Genomic DNA, 26,526 nt, shown 5'->3' on the forward strand with positions numbered 1-26,526 from the left:
TTTTATCTTAGAAGAAATGGTTTCAATTTTTCACCATTGAGAACGATGTTGGCTGTGGGTTTGTCATATATGGCCTTTATTATGTTGCGGTAAGTTCCTCTATGTCTACTTTCTGGAGGGTTTTTAATTTAAATGGGTGGTGAATTTTATTGAAAGCTTTTTCTGCATCTATCGAGATATTCATATGTTTTTTATCCTTCAATTTGCTTATATGGTGTATCACATTGATTGATTTACATATATTGAAGAATCCTTGCATTACTGAGTTAAACCCCACTTCATCATAGTATATGATCCTTTTAATGTGCTGTTGGATTCTGTTTGCTAGTATTTTGTTGAGGGTTTTTGAATCTATGTTTATCAGTGATATTGGCCTGCAGTTTTCTTTCTTGTGACATCTTTGTCTGGTTTTGGTATCAGGGTGATATTTGCCTCGTAGAATGAGTTGGGCCATGTTCCTCCCTCTGCTATATTTTGGAAAAGTTTGAGAAGGATAAGTATTAGCTCTTCTCTAAATGTTTGATAGAATTTACCTGTGAAGCCATCTGGTCCTGGGCTTTTGTTTGTTGGAAGATTTTTAATCACAGTCTCAATTTCAGTGCTTGTGATATGTCTGTTTATATTTTCTATTTCTTCCTGGTTCAGTCTCAGAAGGTTGTGCTTTTCTAAGAATTTTCCCATTTCTTCCAGGTTGTCCATTTTATTATCATATAGTTGCTGGTAGCAATCTCTCATGATCCTTTGTATTTCTGCAGTGTTAGTTGTTATTTCTTTTTCATTTCTAATTCTATTGATTTGAGACTTCTCCCTTTTTTTCTTGATGTGTCTGGCTAATGCTTTATCAATTTTGTTTATTTTCTCCAAGAATGGCTTTTAGTTTTATTGATCTTTGCTATTGTTTCCTCCACTTCTTTTTCATTTATTTCTGCTCTGATCTTTATGATTTCCTTCCCTCTGCTAATTTTGGTGGTTTTTTGTTAGTATTTCTCTAATTGCTTTAGGTGTAAAGTTAGGTTGATTATTTTAAGTGTTTCTTGTTTCTTGAGGTAGGATTTTACTGTTATAAACTTCCTTCTTAGAACTGCTTTTGCTGCATCCCATAGGATTTTGGTCATCGTGTTTTCATGTCATTTGTTTCTAGGTATTTTTTAATTACCTCTTTGGTTTCTTCCATGATCTCTTGGTTATTTAGTAGTGTATTGTTTAGCCTCCATGTGTTTATATTTTCCACAGAATTTTTCCTATAATTGATATCTAGTCTCATAGCCTTGTTGTCGGAAAAGGTAGTTGATTTGATTTCAATTTTCTTAAAATTGCCAAGGCTTGATTTGTGACCCAAACTGTGATCTATCCTGGGGAATGTTCCATGAGCACTTGAAAAGAGAGTGTATTTTGTTGTTTTGAGATGGAATGTCCTATAAATATCAATTAAGTCATCTCATTTAATGTATCTTTTAAAGCTTGTGTTTCCTTATTTGTTTTCATTTTGGATGACCTGTCCATTGGTTACAGTGGGGTGTTACCCTACTATGGCTTTCTTACTGTCAATTTCCCCTTTTATGGTTGTTAGCATTTGCCTTTTGTATTGAGTTGCTCCTAAGTTGGGTGCATAAATATTTACACTTGTTATGTCTTCTTCTTGGTGTGATCCATTCATCATTATGTAGTGTTCTTCTTTGTCTCTTTTAATAGTCTTTAAAGACTCTTTATCTGATATGGGAATTGCTACTCCAGCTTCTTTTGATTTCCATTTGCATGAAATATCTTTTTCCATCCCCTCACTCAGTTTGTATGTGTCCCTAGGTCTGAACTGGGTCTCTTGTAGACAGCATATATAACGGTCTTGTTTTTGTATCTATTCAACCAGTGTATATCTCTTGGTTTGGGCATTTTTTTCCATTTACATTTAAGGTAGTTATTGATATATATGTTCCTATTACCATTTTCTTAACTGTTTTGTGTTTGTGATTGTAAGTCTTTTCTTTCACTTGTGTGTCCTGCATAGAGAAATTTCTTTAGCATTTTTTGTAACGCTGGTTTGGTGGTGCTGAATTCCCTTAACTTTTGCTTGTCTGTAAAGTTTTAATTTCTCCATCAAATGTAATGAGATCTTTGTTGGGCAGAATAATCTTGGTTGTAGAATTTTTCCCTTTCATCACTTTAAATATGTCCTGCCACTCCCTTCTGGCTTGCAGAGTTTTTGCTGAAAGATCAGCCGTTATCCTCAGGGGGATTCCCTTGTGTGTTATTTGTTGTTTTTCCCTTGCTCCTTTTAATATATTTTTCTTTGTATGTAATTTTTTATAGTTTGATTAATATATCTTGACATGTTTCTCTTTGGATTTATCTTGTATGGGAGTCTCTGTGCTTCCTGGACTTGACTGACTATTTCCTTTCCCATGTTAGGGAAATTTTCATCTATAATCTCTTCAAATATTTTCTCAGTCCCTTTCTTTTTCTCTTCTTCTTCTGGGACCCCTACAATTTGAATGTTGGTTAGTTTAATGTTGTCCCAGAGGTCTCTGAGACTGTTCTTAATTCTTTTGTTTTGTTTTGTTTTGTTTTTTCTTTGCAGTATGCAGGCCTCTCACTGTTGTGTCCTCTCCCATTGTGGAGCACAGGCTCTGGACATGCAGGCTCAGTGGCCATGGCTCACGGGCCCAGCTGCTCCATGGCATGTGGAATCTTCCTCGACCGGGGCACGAACCCATGTCCCCTGCATTGGCAGGTGGACTCTCAACCACTGCACCACCAGGGAAGCCCTGTCCTCAATTCTTTTCATTCTTTTTTCTTTATTCTGCTCTGCAGTAGTTATTTCCACTATTTTATCTTCCAGGTCACTTATCCGTTCTTCTGCCTCAGTTATTCTGCTATTGATTCCTTCTAGAGAATATTTAATTTCATTTATTGTGTTGTTCATCCTTGTTTGTTTGCTCTTTAGTTCTAGGTACTTGTTAAAAGTTTCTTGGGTCTTCCCTGGTGGCTCAGTGGTTGAGAGTCTGCCTGCCAAAGCAGGGGACTCGAGTTCGTGCTCCGGTCTGGTAAGATCCAACATGCCATGGAGCGGCTAGACCCATGAGCCATGGCTGCTGAGCCTGTGAGTCTGGAGCCTGTGCTCCACAATGGGAGAGGCCACAACAGTGAGAGGCCTGCATACCACAAAAAATATATATATATATTTCCTGTATTTTCTCCATTCTATTTCCAAGATTTTGGATCATCTCTGCTGTCATTTCCTTTAATTCTTTTTCATGTAGACTGCCTATTTGTTGTTCTTTTGTTTGTTCTGGTGGGTTTTTGCTTTGCTCCTTTATCTGCTTTGTGTCTCTCTGTCTTCTCTTTTTGGTTAACTTACTGTTTGGGGTCTCATTTTTTTCAGCCTGCAGGTTCATAGATTCTGTTGTTTTTGGTGTCTTCCCCCAGTGGCTAAGGTTGGCTCAGTGGGTTGTGTAGGTTCCTGGTGGAGGGGGTTAGTGCCTGTGTTCTGGTGGATGAGGCTGGATCTTTTCTTTCTGGCGGGCAGGACCACATCCTGTCGTGTGTTTTCGGGTGTCTGTGAACTTATTATGATTTTAGGCAGCCTCTCTTCTAATGGGTGGGGTGGTGTTCCTGTCTTGCTAGTTGTTTGACATAGGTTGTCTAGCACTGTAGCCTGCTGTTTGTTGAGTCAATCTGGTAGATAGAGATCTCTGGGAAAGCTTTCCCCATTTGATATCACATGGAGCTGGGAGATCTCTGGTGGAACAATGTCCCCAACTTAGCTCTTCCATCTCAGATGCACAGGCCTGACACCTGGCTGGAGCACCAAAACCCTGTCAGCCACACAGCTCAGAGGAAAAGGGAGAAAAAAATAAATAAAGAAAAATAAAATAAAATAAAATTTAATAAAATAAAAAATGAAGAAAAATTATTAAAAATAAAAATATTGATAAGTAATAAAAAAATTAAAAAAATAAAGAGAAAAACCAAACCAAAAAAAAATCCACCAATGATAACACGTGCTAAAATCTACACACACACACACAAAACAAACAAACAAACAAACAAACAAAATAAACGCACAGAGAGAATCCTGGGACAAATGGTAAAAGCAAAGCTGTACAGACAAACTCACACAAAGAAGCATACACATACACACTCACAAAAAGAGAAAAAGGAAAAAAAATATATATATATATAAAGGAGGAGAGCAACCAAATCTATAAACAAATCTACCAACGAAAATAAACTCTAAATTCTAAACTAAGGTAAACATAAAACCAGTAACGAATTATTTTCAGAAAGCAAAGCCCAAGTCTACAGTTGCTCCAAAAATCCGCTGCCTGAATTTTGGGATGAGTTGCTGTCTATTCAGGCATTCCACAGATGCAGGGTACGTCAAGTTGATTGTGACGATTTAATCCACTGTTTCTGAGGCTGATGGGAGAAATTTCCCTTTCTCTCTTTGTTTGCACAGCTCCTGGTGTTCAGCTTTGGACTTGGCCCCTCTGCTGCATTTAGGTTGCCTGAAGGCATCTTTTCTTCACTCAGACAGGACGGGGTTAAGTTAGCAGTTGATTAGGGGGCTCTGGCTAACTCAGGCTGGGAGGGTTGGAGGGAGGGGTATGGAATGTGTGGCGAGCCTCCCGTGGCAGACTCCTGCATGACATTGCAACAGTGTGAGGTGCACAGTGTGTTCTCCTGGTGAAGTCGTCCCTGGGTCGTGGGACCGTGACAGTGGTGCACTGCACAGTCTCTCAGGAGGGGTGGTGTGGATAGTGACCTGTGTTTGCACACAGGCTTCTTGGTGGCTGCAGCAGCAGCCTTAGCATTTCATGCCCATCTCAGGTGTTTGCACTGATAGCTGCAGCTCATGCTCATCTCTGGAGCTCGTTTAGGCAGTGCTCTGAATCGCCTCTCCTTGCACACCCCAAAACAATGGTCTCTTGCCTCTTAGGCAGGTCCAAACTTTTTCCTGGACTGCATCCCGGCTTGCTGTGGCACACTAACCCCCTTCAGGCTGTGTTCACCAGCCAACCTCAGTCCTCTCCCTGGGATCTGACCTCCGAAGCCCGAGCCTCAGCTCTGAGCCCCCACTGGCCCCAGTGGGTGAGCAGAGAAGCCTCTCAGCCTGGTGAGTGCTTGTCGGCATGGATCTTCTGTGTGGGAATCTCTCCTCTTTGCCCTCTGCACACCCGTTGCTGTGCTCTCCTTCATTTCTCCAAAGTTTACCCCCACCCCACCCCCCATCTCTGCCAGTGAAGGGGCATCCTAGTGTGTGGAAACTTTTCCTGCTTCAGTGCTCCCTCCCAGAGGGGCAGGTACCATCCCTATTCTTTTGTCTCTGTTTTCTCTTTTTCTTTTGTCCCACCCAGGTACGTGGGGATTTTCTTGCCTTTTGGGAAGTCTGCAGTCTTCTGCCAGCATTCAGTAGGTGTTCTATAGGAGTGGTTCCTCATGTAGATGTATTTCTGATGTATTTGTGGGGAGGTAGATGATCTCCACATCTTACTCCTTCACCATCTTGAAGGTCTCTTCTGCAGCACTATTTTCAACAGCCAGGACATGGAAGCAACCTAAAAGTCCATCAAGGAAGGAATGGATAAAGAAAATGTAGCACAATGTTGTACATATATACAATGGAATATTACTCAGCCATAAAAAGGAACAAAATTGGTTCATTTGTAGAGACGTGGATAGAGTTAGAAACTGTCATACCTAGTGAAGTAAGTCAGAAAGAGGAAGACAAATATCCTATATTAACTCATATATATGGAACCCAGAAAAAATGGTACAGATGATCTTATTTGCAAAGCAAAAATAGAGACACAAACGTAGAGAAGAAATGTATGGACATCAAGAGGGAAACGGATGTGGGATAAATTGGGAGGTTAGAGTTGACATATATACACTATTGATACTATGTATAAAATTGATAACTAATGGGAACCTACTGTATAGCACAGGGAACTCTATTCAGTGCTCTGTGGTGACCTAAGTGGGAAAGAAATCTAAAAAAGAGGGGATATATCTATAAGTATAACTGATTAATTTTGCTGTACAGCAGAATGTAACACAACCTTGTAAAGAAACTATACTCCAATAAAAATTAATTAAAAATATATTTGCTGCCTAACAGTGTTTTAAATAATGTTTTGTTTTCTTACTCCATCTCTTGCTATGACAGCTAGGTTTTGAGATGTAGATAAAGGAAGAGATGAAAGATCATAAAAATAAAAGAGTAATAAGGGTGTATTCTGGAATATGAAGAATTCTCATGATTTTATTTAAGAATATATTTTTCATGAATATATTTTTTAATAATTACTTAAGTAGCTTCTATTTGTTAGGATAAAATATTTGTTTAAAAATTCTTATTAACTGGTTTTTAATGTTTGTATTATTGTGTAATAATTAATGTCGATAAAGTTCTTCTTTGGGCAGAAAAATAATCTACAAATTTTCAATGCTGGAGAGGGTGTAGAGGAAAGGGAACCCTCCTACACTGTTGGTGGGAATGTAAATTGGTACAGTCACTATGGAGAACAGTATGGAGGTTCCTTAAAAAACAAAAAATAAAGCTACCATGTGATCCAACATTACCACTCCTGGGCATATATCTGAAGAAAACCAGAGTTTGAAAGATACATGCACCCCAATATTCATTGCAGCACTGTTATAATAGCCAGGACACAGAAGCAACCTAAATGTCCATCAAGAGAGGAATGGATAAAGAAGATGTGGTACATGTATACAATGAACTATTACTCAGCCAGCAAAAGCGAATGAAATAATGCCATTTTCCATGACATGGATGTATCTAGAGATTGTCATGCTGAGTGAAGTAAGTGAGACAGAGAAAGATAAATATCATATCATATTGCTTTTATGTTGAATTTAAAATAATGATAGATATTAACTATTTACAAAACAGAAATAGAGTCACAGATGTAGAAAACAAACTTATGGTTACCAAGGAGAAAGGGAGTGAGGGATAAATTGGGAGATTGGGATTGACATATACACTCTACTACATATAAAATAGATAACTGTTAAGAACCTACTGTATAGCACAGGGAACTCTACTCAATACTCTTTAATGACATATATGGGAAAATAATCTAAAAAAGAGTGGATATATGTATATATATATATATATGTGTATGTAACTGATTCACTTTGCTGTACAGCAGAAGCTAACACAAGATTGTAAATCCTCTGTAATCCAATAAAAATTAATTTAAAAATATATCCAGGGCTTCCCTGGTGGCGCAGCGTTTGAGAGTCCACCTGCCGATGCAGGGGACACAGGTTCGTACCCCAGTCTGGGAAGATCCCACATGCCATGGAGCGGCTGCCCCCATGAGCTATGGCCACTGAGCCTGCGCGTCCGGAGCCTGTTGCTCCACAACGGGAGAGGCCACAACAGTGAGAGGTCCGCATACCGCAAAAAATAAATAAATAAATAAATATATATATATATATCCATACAAAATATGTTAATGGAAGTACTTAATCTACAAAGAAAGTGATTATAGATGCTTATTCAAATCCACAGGAATAAATTACACTAGGACTAATAAACATATGCATAAATATAAATGACACTGTGGTTTTATTTTCTCTTTCTTCCTTTAATTGTGTAAAATAATAATACCAATACTGTATTTTTAGGTATATGTGTATATATACTAAATACTACAGCAACCACGCAAACACCAAATCAAAAAAATGTTATATTCTAAACAATTGGAAATTTTGTAGTGGTTTTATTTGCTTTTGTTCCCCATTCTCCCTGGCATGGTGAGGTCTTATTCTGGAGACAGTGGCAGTCCAGATTTCAATTCTTTCTACAGAACACAAAGAAGTAAAGCCACTCTTATTTGCTAAAGACTAACTAGTCTTTGAACTGTCTGATTGACTGGTTTCTGTTTCCCCTAATTTGGCTATCAGGTGGGGAAAGTTGGAGCCATGGCTGGTGAAAGCAGAAGGGGGCGATAGACACCTGGGTCAAAAAATTACAGGTAGGGCCATAAAAGAGACCATCTAAAGCCCTGAGGGGAATCTGGGCTGAGAATATTTGGAAAATTAAGACATTCAAATGTGATTATGAATACAGAATAACTGAGGAAGCCATATGCAGGTTCAGGCAATAGACATACTCAGAAGAGTTGAAAAGACCTTAAGCATTCATTTTGGGCTGCTTTCTAGGCTCAGAGATTTTCCAGCTAATTGGCAACAGATAAACAAAGAACAGAGCAAGTCTGCAAAAACCTGGGAGATTTGGCCGTTTAAAACAAAAAAAAAAAACCCAATTATCAACAACAACAAAACATCACAAGGCATACAAATAAACAAAAACTCATGAAGGAAAAAAAAACAGAAAAAATAAATTGGAAGAAACTAGTCCCAGAGGATGCACAAACACTGGAATTGCTAGACAAAGATGTTAAACAAACTCTCTTTAGGGCTTCCCTGGTGATGCAGTGGTTGAGAGTCCGTCTGCCATTGCAGGGGACATGGGTTCATGCCCTGGTCTGGGAGGATACCACATGTCACGGAGCGGCTGGAACTGTGAGACATGGCCACTGAGCCTGTGAGTCTGGAGCCTGTGCTCTGCAATGGGAGAGGCCACAACAGTGAGAGACCCATGTATCACAAAAAAACAAACAAACAAACAAAAAACTCTCTTTAAATCCCCAAAGAGGTAATGGAAAACATGACAAATAACTAAATAAAATCAGGACAACAATGTATATCCAAAATAATAATATCAACAAAGAGAAATTATAAGAAGAAATAAACTCTGGAGTTGAAAAAATGCTGAATTGAAAAATTCACTAAAATGGTTCAAAACAGATTTGAACAGGCAGAAGAAATAGTTTGAAGACAAAACCATTGAATTTATCAAATCTGAGGAACACACAAAAAATAAAACAATGGAAAAAAATAGCAGAGTCTCATAGAATTTTGGGAAACCATCATGCAGACCAATATTTGCATGAAAGAAGTCTCACAAAGAGAATAGAGAGAGAAAGCTGTAGAGATTATTTGAAGAAATAATGGCCTAAATCATCCCTAATTTGATGTAAGTTGTGAATCTAAAAATTCAGGCAGCTCAATGAACGTTCAGACAGGATAAACTCAAAGAGATTCAGACTGAGACATATAATATTCAAAAAGTCAAAAAAAATTTAAGAAAGAATATTGAAAGCAGCAAGAGAAAAGTGACTCATGATGTATAAAAGAGTCTCAATGAAACTATCAGCTGAAATATCAGCAAAAACCTGGACCTCAGAAAACAGTGAGACGATAAATTTAAACCGCTGAAAGCAGGAAATACAAACCCTGTATCTATAGGATTCTATAGCAGGAAAATTGTCCTTCAAAAATGAGTAGAAAATTAATACATTCCCAGATAAACCAGAGGGAGTCCAATATAACTAGACCTGCAATACAAGAGTTGCTAATGAAAGTCCTTCAGATTGAAGTGAAAGGACTCTAGACACTAACTTGAAAACACATGAAAATAGAAATATCTCCAATAAAGTTACATACATGGTAAATTTTAAATAATCTTTATTGTTATTTTGGCTTGTAATTCCACTTTTTATTTTCTACATGATTTAAAACATGAAGCATAAAATTAATTTTAAGTTAAGGGTACATTATGTATAAAAATGTAATTAACATGACATAAATATCATCAGAGCTATATAGGAGAAGATATTGTGAATGTAATTAGAGTTAATTTCATATCAATTTAAATTATATTATACTTTTAGAATGTCATATGTAATGCTCATGGAAACCACACAAAAAATATCAGTAGAATATGCACAAAACGAAAGGAAATAATAAGGAAATTAAAATGTGTCACTATAAAATTCAGCTACACATAAATGAAAGAAGTAATGGAGAAAATGGGAGACTAAAAAGCTATAAGACTTGTGGAAAATAAATAGCAAAATGCAAAAATAAGTTTTATCAGTCAATACATTAAAAGTAGATATAATATAAACTCCCCAATCAAAAGCATATAGGCAGAATGGATTAAAAAAATGATCTGCCTATGTTATATACCAGAGATTCACTTTAGATCTTAAGACACATATAGTTTTAAATTGAAGGTAGAAAAAAAAAATCAGAAGAAAAAAAAAAAATCAATGCAAGCAGAAAGAAAAATAGAATGGTAGTGCCTATACTAAATCATAGAAAATAGGCATTAAGTCAAAAATTGTTACAAGAAGCAAAGAACAAGTATATTAATAAGAGGGGTAACTAACCAAGAGCATTAATCAATTAAAATATATATGCAACAACATCAGAACTCCAAAATTTATGAAGCAAACATTGACAGAGCTGAAGGGAGAAATAGACTGTTCTACATTAAGAATTAGGAATTTCAGTACTCCAATTTCAATAATGGGTAGAACGACCAGATAAAAGATCAGTGAGAAAATATAACATTGAGCAAAACTATAAAGGCATATCTTGTTTGTCTGTGCTTTGTATTATTGTTCTTAGGGGATACTGTGTTTTTTACAAATAGAAGGTCTGTGGCAACCCTGCATCAAGAAAATTTATCACCACGATTTTCCCAGCAACATTTGCTTACTTCATGTCTCTGTGTGAAATTTTGGTAATTCTCACAATATTTTAAACTTTTATTATTATTATATTTACGATGATTTGTGATCAGTGATCTTTGATGTTACTATTGTAATTATTTTGGGCCACCACAAACTGTGCTCATACAAGACAGTGAACTTAAATGTGGTGTGAGTTCTGGCTGCTCCACCAACCAACCAGTCCCCCATCTCTCTCCCTCCCTATTCCTTGAGACACCATAGTATTGAAATTAGGCCAATTAATAATCTTACAATGACCCTTAAGTGTTCAAGTTAAAGGAAGAGTTGCAAGACTCTCACTTTAAATCAAACTATAGAAATGATTAAGCTTAGTGAGGATGGCATGTCAAAAGTAGAGATAGGCTGAAAGCTAGGCCTCTTGTACCAAATGGACAAGTTGTGAATGCACAGCCAAATTGTGAATGCAAAGGAAGACTTCATAAATGAATTTAAAAGTACTATTCCAGTGAACACACAATGATAAGAGAGTGAAACTGCCTTATTGCTGATATGGATAAGGTTTGAGTGGTCTGGATAAAAGATGAAACCAACCACAGCATTCCTTTATGCCACATCCTAATCCAGAGCAAGTTTCTAACTCTCTTCAATGAAGAAGAGAAGGCTGAAGATGCAGAAGAAAAGTTTAAAGCTAGCAGGTGTTGGTTCATGAGGTTTAAGGGAAGAAGCCATCTTGATAACATCAAAGTGTAAGTGCTGATGTAGAAGCTGCAAAAAGTTATCCAGAAGATCTAGCTAAGATAACTAATGAAGGTGACTACACTAAATGATAGATTTCAATGTAGATGAAAGATCTTTCTATTGGAAGAAGATGACATCTAGTACTTTCATAGCTAGAGAGGAGAAGACAATGTCTGACCTCAAACCTTCAAAGGACAGGCTGACTCTCTTGTGAGAGGGTAACACAGCTGGTGAATTTAAGTTGAAGCCAATGCTCATTTACCATTCCGAAAATCCTAGGAACCTTAAGAATTATGTTAAATCTACTCTGCATAGGCTCTATAAACAGAACAACAAAGCTTGGATGACTGCACATCTGTTTACAATATGGTTTACTGAATATTTTAAGCTCACCACTGAGACCTACTGGTCAGAAAAAAAGATTCCTTTCAAAATATTACTGTTCATTGAAAATACACCTGGTATCTCACAAGCTGTGATGGAGATGTGCAGGGAGATTAATGTTGCAATGTGTCATTTTGGCTTATTCTCATTTCAAGTCATTTGACTTTCCTTATTATTTAAGAAATACATTTTCTAAGGATATAGCTGCCAAACATAGTGATTCCTCAGATGAATCTGGGCAAAGTAAGTTAAAAGCCTTCTGGAAAGGATTCACTATTCTAGATGCCATTAAGAAAAATTGTAATTCATGGGAAAAGCCAACATATCAACATTAACAGGAGTTTGGAAAAAGTCAATTCCAAGTATAATAGATGATATTAAGTCATTCAAGACTTCAGTGGAGGAAGTGACTCCAGATGTGGTGGAAATGGCAAAATAACTAGAATTATAAGTGGAGCCTGAAGATATGACTAAATTGCTAAAATCTCATGATAAATCTTTAATGGATGAGGAGTTGCTTCTTATGGATAAGCAAAAAAAAATTGGTTTCTTGAGATGGAATCTAATTCTCTTGAAGATGCTGTGAATATGGTTGAGATGACAACAAAGTATTTGGAATATTAAATAAACATAGTTGGTAAAGCAGTGGCAGAGTTTGAGAGCATTGACTCCAAATTTGAAAGATATTCCTCTGTGAGTAAAATGCTATCAAACTGCATTGCATGATACACAGAAATCTTTTATAAAAGGAAGAGTCAATTGATGAGACAAACTTCACTGTTGTCTTATTTTAAGAAACTGCCAGAGACACCTCAACCTTCAGTTTGACTTTGACATAAGCCATACTAGTAGATGTGAGATGATATCTCATTGTTGCTTTGATTTCCATTTCAATAATGATTGGTGATATTGGGCATCTTCATATACATGCTGGCTATTTTTATGTCTTCTTTGGAGAAATTAATATTCAAGTCATTAGTCCAGTTTTAATCAGGTTATTTGTTTTTTACTTTGACTGGTAGAAGTTCTTTAGACACTGGATATTAATCCTTTTCAAATGCATAATTTGCAATGGGAGAAATGTCATCTGATAATTTACTTTTCCAATCTATTAATTATTTCCTCTTCTGTGCAGAAAATGTTTACATTGATGTAATCTTAATTGTCTAAGTTGTATTTTGTTGCTGTGTTTTTGGTTTCATATCCAGGAAAGCACTGCAAATATCAATGTCATGACGATTTTGCTCCATGTTTTCATTTAGGAATTTTAGACTTCTAGATCATAGTTTTAAATCTTTAATCAATTTTGAGAAAATTTTTGTATATGGTGTAATATAAGGGTCAAATTTCTTTCTTTCTTTCTTTCTTTCTTTCTTTCTTTCTTTCTTTCTTTCTTTCTTTTTTTCTTTCTTTCTTTCTTTCTTTCTTTCTTTCTGCATGTGAATTCCCAACACTCTTAACACTATTTGTTGAAGAAACATTCCTTTCCCCATTGTGTATTCTTGGTAGCCTTGCCAAAATTCAGTTGTCTGTTTATACATAGGATTATTTCTTATTATCTTTGGTCTAAATTCTGTTTTTATGTCTACGACTTACAGTTTTTATTATTCGAGGTTTGTAATATATTTTGAAATTAACAAGTGTGCTGTTTCCTCCAACTTTGTTCTTCTCTATCAAGATTGTTTTGGCTCTTTCTGGTGTTTTGCATTTCCATATGAATTTCTTTTTATACTGTTGTTAAAAATACCACTAGGATTTTGATAGGGATTGCATTGCCTATGTAGAACAGGTGACAAATAAAGAGAGCAAGAGAGTAAAAGAGGGGAAAAGGAATGATAAAACAGTGAGTAATCAAGTAACAAAATGGCAATAGTAAGTCCTAATCATTAATTACTTTAAATAAAAATAGATTGAATGCCTCAATCGAAAGACATGGAGTGGCTAAATGAATTTTAAATATTTCAACCATTATATGACAAACCCACAGCAAACATCATTCTCAATCATGAAAATTTGAAAACGTTTCCTCTAAAATCAGGACTAAGACAAGGATGTCCATGCTGCCACTCTCATTCAACATAGTTTTAGAAGTCCTAGCCATGACAATCAAAGAAGAAAAAGAAATAAAAGGAATCCAAATTGGGAAAGAAGTAAAGCTGTCACTGTTTGCAGATGACATGATGCTCTACATACAAAATCCTAAAGGTGCTACCAGAAAACTACTAGAGCTCATTAATGAATTTGGTAAAGTTGCAGGATACAAAATTAATACATAGAAATCTCTTACATTCCTATACACTAACAATGAAAGATCAGAAAAGTAAATTAAGGAAACATTCCCCTTTACCACTGCATCAAAAATAATAAAATACCTAAGAAAAAAACCTACCTAAGGAGGCAAAAGACCTGTACCCTGAAAACTATATGATGCTGATGAAATAAATCAAAGATGACACAGATGGAGAGATATACCATGTTCTTGGATTGGAAGAATCAATATTGTTAAAATGACTACACTACCCAAAGCAATCTACAGATTCAATGCAATCTCAAATTACCAATGGCAATTTTCACAGAATTCGAACAAAATTTTTACAATTTGTATGGAAACACAAAAGGCCACAAATAGCCAAAGCAATCTTGAGTAAGAAAAATGGAGCTGGAGGAATCAGATTCCCTGACTTTAGACTATTCTACAAAGCTACAGTTATCAAAGAATTATGGTATTGGCACAAAAACAAAAATATAGATCAATGGAACAGGATACAAAGTCCAGGAATAAACCCACTCACCTATCATCTTCTAATGTATGACAAAAGAGTCAAGAAAATACAGTGGAGAAAAGACAGTCTCTTCAATAAATGGCACTGGGAAAATTGGACAGCTACATGTAAAAGGATGAAATTAGAACACTCCCTAACATCATACACAAAAAGAAACTCAACATGTATTAAAGACCTAAATGTAAGACCAGATACTATAATACTCTTAGAGGAAAACAAGGCAGAACACTCTTTGAGATACATGGCAGCAAAATATTTTTTGACCCACCTCCTAAAGTAATGAAAATAAAAACAGAAATTAAAAATGGGACCTAACTAAAAGCTTCTGCACAGCAAAGGACACCATAAACAAGACAAAAATACAACCCTCAGAATGAAGAAAATATTTGCACATGAAGCAAATGACAAAGGATTAATCTTCAAAACACACAAACAGATCATGCAGCTCAATATCAAAAAAAAAAAAAATCAAAAAATGGGTGGAAGACCTAAATAGACGTTTCTCAAAAGAAGACATACAGATGGCAAACAAACACATGAAAAGATGCTCAACATCACTATTATTAGAGAAATGCAAATCAAAACTACAATGAAGTATCACCTAACACTTCTCAGAAAGGCCATCATCAAAAAGTCTACAAACAGGGCTTCTCTGGTGGCGCAGTGGTTGAGAGTCCGCCTGCCGATGCAGGGGACACGGGTTCGTGCCCCGGTCCGGGAGGATCCCGCATGCAGCGGAGCGGCTGGGCCCGTGGGCCATGGCCGCTGAGCCTGCGCGTTCGGAGCCTGTTCTCCGCAACGGGAGAGGCCACAGCGGTGAGAGGCCCGCGTACCGCAAAAAAAAAAAAAAAAAGTCTACAAACAGTACATGTTGGAGAGGGTATGGAGAAAATGGAACTATTTTACACTGTTGGTGCAAATTTAATTTGATAGAGCCACTATGGAGAACATTATGGAGGTTCCTTAAAAAACTAAAAATAGAGCTACCATATGATCCAGCAATTCCATTCCTGGTCATTTATCCAGAGAAAATCATAATTTGAAAATGTACATGCACCCCAATGTTCATTGTAGCACTATTTACAATAGCCAGGAAATGGAAGCAACCTAAATGTCCTTCAACAGAGGAGTGGATAAAGAAAACATTGTACATATACACAATGGAATATTACTCAGCCATATAAAAGAATGAAATAATGTCTTTTGCAGCAACATGAATGGACCTAGAAATTGTCATACTGAGTGAAATAAGTCAGACAGAGAAAGACAAATATCATATGATACTGTTTATATATGGAATCTAAAAAAAAGGTACAAATGAACTTATCTACAAAACAGAAATAGAGGTACAGATGTAGAAAATAAACTTATGGTTACCAGGGGTAAGGGGAGCAAGGATAAGTTGGGAGACTGTGAGTTACATATACAAACTACTATGTATAAAATAGATAACTGATAAAGATCACTGTATAGCACAGGGAAATCTACTCAATAGTCTGTAATGATCTGTATGGGAAAATAATCTAACAAAGAGTGGATATATGTGTATGTATAACTGATTCACTTTGCTGTACACCTGAAACTAACACAACATTGTGAATCAACTATACTCCAATCAAAATTTATATTAAAAAATTCCAGCCGTATGTGGTTTATAGGAGACTCAGATTAGAATTAAGGACACACACAGTCTGAAAATGAGAGGAATGGGAAAATATTCCATGCAGATAATAACTAAAAGAAAGTAGGAGTGAATATATTTACAATAAACAAAATAAAATTTAAGTTAAAAAAATGACAAGAAATGAGGAAGGTCATTGTATATTGATAAACTGTCAATGCATCAGAAAGTTATAACAATTAAAAATATACGTGATCCAATATCTGAGCACCTAGACATATAAGCTAATTTTAACAGATCTGAAGGGGGAAATATATGGCAATAAAATAATAGTAGAAGATTTCAAAACCCCATTTTCAATAATGAATAGATCATCCAGACAGAAAATCAATAAAGACACAATAGACTTGAACAGCATAATATACAAAATGCACCTAGCAGACATACAGAGAACATTGCAAACAATAGCAGAAGAATATACACTTTTCTAATGTGGTCACAGAATGTTCTACAAGATAGATTATACATATGTTATGTTAAAAGACAAGCCTCAACAAATTTCAGTAAATTTAAATCTTACTATGTATCTTGTCTGACCAAAATGGAATTAAATAAAAAATCCATCATAAAATGAAAACTGTAAAAATTCACAAATATTTTGAAATTAAACAACACAGTCTTGAAAAAACATTGGATCAAAGAATAAATCAAAAGTGAAATTAGAATATATATCAAAACAAACAAAAACAAAATTATAGCATATCAAAACATATGAGCTGCATAAAAAGCAGTACTAAGAGAGAAATTTACAGTGATAAATATTAAAATTAAAAAAGAAGAATGATCACAAACAACCTAAATTTACTCCTCAAGAAATTATAAAAAGAAGAACAAAATAAGGCCAAAGTTAGCAGAATGAAGAAAATGACAAAGATTAGAGAAGAAATAAACAAAACAGAATTTTAAATATCAACAAAACTAAGACTTGACTTTTTGAAAAATATATACAAAATTGGCAAACCCTTAACAAAACTAACTAAAAAAAGAAATAATACTCAAAAAATGAAATTAGAAATGCAAGAGGAGACATTACAACTGATACAACAGAAATATAAAAGATTATAAGAGACTGCTATAGACATACTTTGCCAACAAGTTGGCTAACCTAGAAAAAATGAGTAAATTCCTAGAAACATATAATCTATCAAACCTGAATCAAGAAGAAATAGAAAACCTGATTAGATCAATAATGAAAAGGATTTCATCAGCAATCAAAAATCTCCCAACAGGGAAAAGCCTAAGACCAGATGGCCTTACTGGTGAAATTCTACCAAACATTTAGAATTAATACCAATCCTTCTCAAACTTTTCCAGAAAACTGATGAGGACATAATACTTCCAAACTCATTAAACTAGGACAACATTACCTTGATACCAAAGTCAGACAAGGACACTATAAGAAAAGAAAATTACAGGCCTATTTCCCTGATGAACATAGATGGAAATATCCCTCAAAATAACAGCAACCACAACTCAACTGAACATTGACAGGATCATACAACATGGTCAAGAAGGATTTATCCCTGGGATGAAAGGATGGTTTAATATACTCAAATCAATAATTGTATAATATTACTTAAATACAACGAAGGATAAAAAACATATGATTATCACAATAGATGCAGAAAAAGAATTTGACAAAAGTTAACATGCTTTTGTGATAAAATTTCTGAACAAATTTGGTATAGAAGGAGTGTACATTAGCATAATAAAAGTCATATATGACAAGCCCACAGCTATCATCATACTCAATGGTGAAAAGCTGCAAGCTCTTTCTTTAAGATTAGGAACAAGACAAGGATGTCCACTCTCACCACTTCTATTCCTCATAATACAGAAGTTCTAGCCAGAGCAATTCAGAAAAAAAAAAAAAAAAGAAAGAAAGAAAGCAAGAAAGAAAGATCCTCCAAATCAGAGAAGAAGTAAAATTGCCAATGTTTTCAGATGACATTATCTTATATATAAAAAGAAAAAAAAAACTTCACCAAATAAGTATTAAAATAAATAAACCAATTCAGGAAAGTTGCAAGATACAAAATCAACATACAAAACTAAGTTTCATTTCTATACACTAACAACAAACTATTCCAAAAGACAGTAAGAAAACAATCCCATTTACCATAGCATCAAAAAGAATATAACACTTAGATAAAATTTGAACAAAGGGGTGAAAAATTTGTACAGTAAAGGCTATAAAACATTGATGAACAAAATTGGAAAACACACAAATAAATGGAAATATATTCTGCTCTTATGGATTGGAATAATTAATGTTATTAAAATGTCCACAGTACACAAAGCAATCTACAGATTCAAAGCAATCCTATTAAAATTCCAATGGCATTTTTCACAGAAATAGAAAGAACAGTTATAAAATTCATGTGGAACCAAAAAAGGCTCGAAATAGCTGAAGCAATTCTGAATAAGGAGAACAAGGCTGGAGGCATTAAATGATTCTTGTTTTTGAATAATATATCCAAGCTATAATAATCAAAAGAGTGTGGTGTTGTGTTGAAAACAGACATGTAGAACAATGAAATAGAATACAGAGCCCAGAAATAAACCCACACATAAACAAACAACTAATCTTTGACAAAGACATCAAGAACACACAATGGATAAAGGACAGTCTTTCCAATAAATGGTGTTGGGAAAACTGAACATCTACATACAAAACAACCAGAACTGGACTCCTCTCTTACACTATACATAAAACTAAACTCAAAATTGATTAAATACTTAAATATAAGACATAAAATCATGAAAATCCTAGGAGAAGACATCAGGGGAAAGCTCCTTGACATTGGTCTTGAAAATGAGTTTTTTGGATTTGACACCAAAAGCTCAGACTACCGAAGCAAAACTAAAGTGGGACTATTTCAAACTAGAAAGTTTCTTCCCAGAAAAGGAAACAATCAAGTAAATGAAAAACAACCCTTGGAATGGGAGAAAATATTTGTAGATCATATATCCAATAAGAGGTTAAAATCCAAAATACATTAAGATTTTATATAATCAATAGGAAAAAACAAATAACCCAATTAAAAATATGCAAATGACCTGAATAAACATTTCTCAAAATAAGATATACAAATAGCCAACAGGTATATGGAAAAATGCTCAAAATCACAAATCATCAGAGAAATGCAAATAACAGTCCCAATAAAATGTCATCTCACATCTATTAGGTTATCTATTATCAAAAAGTCAAAGGATAACAAGTGTTGCCAAGGGAAAAGAGAGAAACTTGTGAAATATCAGTAGGAATGTAAATTGGTATAACTACTATGGAAAACAATATCAAGGTTCATAAAAAAAAATTAAAAAGTAGTACTACCATATGAGCCACTGATCCCACTTTTGGGTATATTCTCAATGAGATATCTGCACCTTTCTGTTCATTGCAGCATTATTCATAGTAGCCAAGATATGGGAACAACACTAATTGTACCTAGATGAATGAATGTATGGAGAAAATGTTTTATATATATATAGATGTCCTGCCATTTGTAAAAATATGGATGAACTTGGAAGACATTCTGCTAAGTGAAATAAACCATAAACAGAAGTGAAATATGATTTCACTTATATGTGGGATCTAAATAAACTGAACTCAGAGAAACAGAGTAGATTGGTGGTTACCAGGGACTAAGGGGAGTGGGGAAAATGGGGTAGGGGTGTTGGTCAAAAGATACAAACTTCCAGTTATAAGATGAATATGCTATGGGAATTTAATATACAGCATCATGACTATAGCTAACAGTATGGTATTATATACTTGAAAGAACTTAAATGTTCTTATCACAAAATTGTTAATTATGTGAGATGAATAAAGTGTAAACTAACCTTATGACGGTAATCATTTTATAATGTATATGTTTATCAAAACGACAACAGGGAAGACATATGGGAACATATGTTTATGTATGACTGATTCACTTTGTTATAAAGCAGAAACTAACACACCATTGTAAAGCAATTATACCCCAATAAAGATGTTAAAAAAAAAAAAAAATCATGTTTTACACCTTACATATGTACAATTTCTATTTGTCACTAATACTTCAGTAAATGTGGGACAAAAAAAAACCCAGTGACAACTCAGGCATCCTTGGCGGGATTATAAACTTTACATACACTCTGCAAAATATTTTAGCGGTTTCTCTTAAAACTAAAATTGCAGTTGTCATATGAGTAAACAATTGAACTATTTGGCAATTTATCCCAGCATATTAAAAATGTATGTTCCCACAAAACCTCTCCATAAATGATTACAAGTTTGTTCACAAAAGCCACAACCTGGAAATGACACATATCTTTCAAAGTGTGAATGATTAAAGTAAACATAGCACACTTATAACATAGAATGTTCTCTGCAATAAAAAGGACCAATCTATTGATACATGCAAGAGTTTGAATCAATCTCCATGGAATTATATTGAGTGAAAAAAACTCATTCTCAAAAGGTCACTGTATTATTCTGCATGGACTGCCATAGCAAAATATCACAAACTGGGCGGCTTAAACAAAAAACACTTACTTTTTCACATTTCTGGAGATTTTAAGTCCAAGATCAGGATGTTAGCAGGGGTGGTTTCTGGAAAGAATTCTCTTTTTAGAAAGTAGAGTGTCACATTCCCCCTGGACTTCCCATGGCCTTTCCTCTGTGTGCACGTGGAGAAAGAGAGCAATCTCTGGTGTTTATTCCTCTTCTTATAAGAGCACCATCTTACAGAATTATGGACCCACCCTCATTTAAAGTGAATTACTTCATGAAAGGCCCTATCTCCAAATACTGTCACATTAGGGGTTGGGATTTCAACATACAAATTTTGAAAGAACATGTCAGTCCATAATAGTCTGCCCTCTGACTCCACAGACTTTGGGTCCTATTCTCATGTGAAATACATTCACTCCATTCCAACAGCCCCGAAAATCCTTTACCCATTTCAGCACTAATTTCATGTTCAAAGTCTCTTCTATATATCATGTAAATCAGGTATGGGTGAGATTCAATGTATAATTTATTCTGAGGCAAATTCTCTCCAGCTGTGACCCTGTGAAACCAGAGAAGAAATGTGCTCCAAAATACAATGGTGGGACAGGAATAGGATATACATTCTCATTCCAAAAAATGAAATTGAAAACCACTTAAAGGTCCCAACCTAGTCCAAAACGTAACAGGTCAAATCCCATTAGAACTTACTCTTTTTCTTGCAATAGTAAATGGGAGTATTTCCTTAATTTCTCTTTCATATATTTCATCATTAGCATATAGGAATGTAAGAGATTTCTGTGCATTAATTTTGTATCCTGCTATTTTACAAATTCATTGATTAGTTCTAGTAGTTTTCTGATAGAGTCTGTAGGATTCTCTATGTATAGTACCATGTCATCGGCAAACAGTGACAGCTTTACATCTTTTCTGATTTGGATTCCTTTTATTTCTTTTTCTTCTCTGATTGCTGTGGCTAAAACTACCATAACTGTGTTGAATAATAGTGGTGAGAGTGGGCAACCTTGTCTTCTTCTTGATCTTAGTGGAAAAGGTTTCAGTTTTTCACCATTGAGGACGATGTTGGCTGTGGGTTTGTCATATATGGTCTTTATTGTTTTGAGGTAAGTTCCCTCTATGCCTACTTTCTGGAGGGTTTTTATCACAAATAGGTATTGTATTTTGTCAAAAGATTTTTCTGCATCTATTGAGATGATCATATAGTTTTTCTCCTTCAACTTGTTAATATGGTGTATCACATTGAATGATTTGCGTATATTGAGGAATCCTTGTACTCTGGGGATAAAACCCAAATGATAATTGTTTATGATCATTCTAATGTGCTTTTAGATTCTGTTTCCTAGTATTTTGTGAGGAGTTTTGTATTTATGTTCATCAGTTTTATTGGCCTGTAGTTTTCTTTCTTTGTGACATCTTTGTCTGGTTTTGGTATCAGGGTGATGGCAGTCTCGCAGAATGAGTTTGGGCATCTGCCTCCCTCTGCTATATTTTGGAAGAGTTTGAGAAGGGTAAGTTTTAGCTCTTTTCTAAATGTTTGATAGAATTCACCTGTGAAATCATCTGGTCCTGCATTTTTGTATGTTGGAAGATTTTTAATCACAGTCTCAATTTCAGTGCTTGTGATTAGTCTGTTTACATTTTCTATTTCTTCCTGGTTCTGTCTCTGATGGTTGCACTTTTCTAAGAATTTTCCCATTTCTTCCAGGTTGTCCATTTTATTGGAATATGGCTGCTTGTAGTAATCTCTCATAATCCTTTGTATTTCTGCAGTGTCAGTTGTTACTTCTCCTTTTTCATATCTAATTCTATTGATTTGAGTATTCTCCCCTTTTTTTCTTGTTCAGTCTGGTTAATGGTTTATCAATTTTTTTTTAACTTCTCAAAGAACCAGCTTTTAATTTTATTGATCTTTGCTATTGTTTTCTTCATTTCTTTTTCATTTCTGTCTGATCTGATCTTTATGATTCCTTTACTTCTGCTGACTTTGGGGTTCTTTTGTTTTTCTTTCTCTAATTGCTTTAGGTGTAAGTTTAGGTTGTTTATTTGAGATGTTTCTTGCTTCTTGAGGTAGGAATATACTGCTATAAACTTCCCTCTTAGAAATGCTTTTGCTGTATCCCATAGGTTTTGGATCATCCTGTTTTCATTTTCATTTGTTTCTAGGTATTTTTGGATTTGCTCTTTGATATCTTCATTGATCTCTTGGTTTTTAAGTAGTGTATTGTTTAGCCTCCATGTGTTTGTATTTTTTACAGGTCTTTTCTTTTTATTGATATCTAGTCTCATAGCATTGTGGTTGGGAAAGATACTTGATACAATTTCAATTTTCTTAAACTTTCCAAGGCTTGATTTGTGACCCAAGATATAATCTATCCTGGAGAATGTTCCATGAGCACTTCAGAAGGAAGTGTATCCTGTTGTTTTTGGATGGAATGTCCTGTAAATAAAAATTAATGCTTGTTTAATGTATCCTTTAAAGCTTGTGTTTCCTTATTTATTTTTATTTTGGATGATCTGTCCATTGGTAAAACTGGGGTGTTAAAGTCCCCTCCTATGATTTTGTTACTGTTGATTTCCTCTTTTATGGCTGTTAGTATTTGCCTTATGTATTGAGGTGCTCCTATGTTGGGTGCATAAATACTTACAATTGTTATATCTTCTTCTTGGATTGATCCCTTGATCAATATGTAGTGTCCTTCTTTGTCTCGTAATAGGCTTTGGGGTTTTTTTTTTGACAAATAGACAAAACGTCTATTTTGTCTGATATGAGAATTGCTACTCCAGCCTTCTTTTGATTTCCATTTGAATGGAATATCTTTTTCCATCCCCTCACTTTCAGTCTGTATGTGTCCCTAGGTCTGAAGTGGGTCTATTGTAGACAGCATATATATGGGCCTTGTTTTTATATCCATTCAGGCAGTCTATGTCTTTTGGTTGGAGCATTTAATCCATTTACATTTAAGGTAATTATCGATATGCACGTTCCTGTTACCATTTTCTTAATTGCTTTGGGTTTGCTATTGTAGGTCTTTTCCTTCTCTTGTGTTTCCTGCCTCGAGAAGTTCCTTTAGCATTTGTTGTAAAGCTGGTTTGGTGGTGCTGAACTCTCTTAGCTTTTGCTTGTCTGTAAAGATTTTAATTTCTCCATCAAATCTGAATGAGGTCCTTGCTGGGTAGAGTAATTGTGGTTGTAGGTTTTTCCATTTCATCACTTTAAATATGTCCTGCCCCTCTGCTCTGGCCTGAAGAGTTTCTTCTGAGAGATCAGTTGTTAACCCAATGGGAATCCCTTGTATGTTATTTGTTTTATTTCCCTTGCTGCTTTTAATATTTTTTCTGTGTATTTAATTTTTGATAATTTGACTGATATGTGTGTTGGCGGGTTTCTCCTTGCTTTTATCCTGTATGGAACTCACTGTGCTCCCTGGGCTTGATTAACTATTTCCTTTCCCATATTAGGGAAGTTTTCAACTAAAATCTCTTCAAATAGTTTCTGAGTCCCTTTCTTTTTCTCTTCTTATTCTGGGACCTCTATAATTCAAATGCTGGTGTGTTTAATGTTGTCCCAGAGGTCTCTGAGATTGTCCTCAATTCTTTTCATTCTTTATTCTGCTCTGGAGTAGTTAGTTCCCCTATTTTATTGTCCAGGTCACTTAACCGTTCTTCTGCCTCAGTTATTCTGCTATTGATTCCTTTTAGAGAATTTTTCATTTCTTTTCTTTTCTTTATTTATTTTGTGATACGCAGGCCTCTCACTGCTGCAGCCCCTCCTGTTGAGGAGCACAGGCTCTGGATACACAGGCTCTGCGGCCATGGCTCACAGGCCCAGCTGCTCCGCAGCATGTGGGATCTTCCCAGACTGGGGCACGAACCCATGTCTCCTGCATCAGCAGGCGGAGTCTCAACCACTGCGCCACCAGGGAAGCCACACTTTATTTATTTTGTTGTTCATCTTTATTTGTTTTCTCTTTAATTCTTCTAAGTCCTTGTTAAATGTTTACTATATTTTCTCCTTTCTATTTCCAAGGTTTTGGATCATATTTATTATCATTACTGCGATTTTTTTTTTCTGGTAGACTGCCTATTTCCTCTTCATTTGTTTGGTCTGGTGGGTTTTTACCTTGCTCCTTCATCTGCTCTTTGTTTTTCTGTCTTCTCATTTTGCTTAACGTACTGTGTTTGGGGTCTCCTTTTTGCAAGCTGCAGGTTCGTAGTTCCCTTTGTTTTTGGTGTCTCCCTACAGTGGCTAAGGTTGGTTCAGTGTGTGGGTTGTGTAGGCTTCCTGGTGGAGGGGACTAGTGCCTGTGTTCTTGTGGATGAGGGTGGATCTTGTCTTTCTGGTTGGCAGGACGATGTTCAGTGGTGTGTTTTCATGTGTCTGTGACCTTATGATTTTAGGCAGCCTTTCTTCTAATGGGTGGTGTTGTGTTCCTGTCTTGCTAGTTGTTTTGGATAGGTTTTCCAGTACAGTAGCATGCTGGTCGTTGAGTGGAGCTGGGTCTTAGCATTGAGATATAGATCTCTGGGAGAGCTTTTGCTGTTTGATATTACATGGAGCCATGAGGTCTCTGGTAGACCAATGTCCTGAGCTTGGCTCTCCCACCTCAGAAGCACAGACCTGACACCTAGCCAGAGAGCACCAAGACCCTTTCAGCTACTTGGCTCAGAAGAAAAGGGAGAAAAAAAGAAAATAATGTTAATAAAATAAAAACTAAGCATTAAAAATATTTTTAAAAATAAATAGTAATTTAAGAAAAAGGGAGAGGATAGAACCAAACCAAATAATAAATCCACCAATGATAACAAGTGCTAAAAACTATACCCAAAAAAACCCCAAAACAAACAAAAAACAAAAAAAGACAGACTGAACCCAGGACAAATGGTAAAAGCAAAGCTAGACAGACTAAATCACACAAAGAAGCGTACACATACACACTCTGAAAAAGAGAAATATATATATATATATATATATATATATATATATGTATATCATTGCTCCCAAAGTTCACCACCACAATTTTTTGGATGATTCTTTGTCTATTCATATATTCCAGAGATGCAGCGTACATCAAGTTGATTGTGGAGATTTAATCTGCTGCTCCTGAGGTTGCTGGGAGAAATTTCCCTTTCTCTGCTTTTTTCGCACAGCTCCTGGGGTTCAGCTTTGGATTTGGCCCCACCTCTGCATGTAGGTCTCCTGAGGGCATCTCTTCTTTGCTCAGACAGGATGGGATTGAAATAGCAGCTGATTATGGGATTCTGGCTCACTCAGGCTGGGGAAGGGAGGGGTATGGAATGTGGGGCGAGCCTGCGGTGGCAGAGGCCAGTGTGAAGTTGCAATAGCCTGAGGCGCACTTTGTGTTATCCTGGGGAAATTGTCCCTGCATTACATGACCCTGGCAGTGGTGCTCTGCCCAGGCTCCCAGGAGGGAGTTATGGGTAGTGAACTGTTCTTGCACACAGGCTTCTTTGTGGCTGCAGCAGCAGCCTCAGTGTTTCATGCCTGTTTCTGGGGTCCGCTCTGATAGCTGCAGCTCGCACCAGTCTGTGCAGCTTGTTTAAGCGGTGCTCTGATCCCCTCTCCTTGCGCCCCCCAAGACAATTGTCTCTTGCTTCTTAGGCATGTCCAGAATTTTTCCCGACTCCCTCCCGGCTAGCTGCGGCACACTAGCCCCCTTCAGTCTGTGTTCACACAGCCAACCCCAGTCCTCTCCATGGGATCTGACCTCTGAAGCCTGAGCCTCAGCTCCCAGCCCTCACCTGCCCCGGCCGGTGAACAGACAAGCCTCTTGGGCTGGTGAGTGCTGGTTGGCACTGATCCTTTGTGCAGGAATCTCTCCACTTTGCCCTCTA

The 26,526-nt window shown here is 36.0% G+C and overlaps 1 long non-coding RNA gene across 1 annotated transcript; it reads left to right on the forward strand.

The window, feature by feature from the left end:
• The first annotated feature begins 3,540 nt into the window (after positions 1 to 3,540).
• LOC113614212 (uncharacterized) lies at positions 3,541 to 25,172 on the forward strand. Its single transcript, XR_003430519.1, has 3 exons — positions 3,541 to 3,661; positions 9,464 to 9,469; positions 25,163 to 25,172. It is a non-coding gene; the product is annotated as an uncharacterized LOC113614212 (long non-coding RNA).
• Positions 25,173 to 26,526: the final 1,354 nt, after the last annotated feature.

The sequence above is a fragment of the Aethalodelphis obliquidens genome, unplaced genomic scaffold, assembly GCF_003676395.1.
Source record: "Aethalodelphis obliquidens isolate GAN/ISIS:26980383/991018 unplaced genomic scaffold, ASM367639v1 scaffold92, whole genome shotgun sequence".
NCBI lineage: Eukaryota > Metazoa > Chordata > Mammalia > Artiodactyla > Delphinidae > Aethalodelphis > Aethalodelphis obliquidens.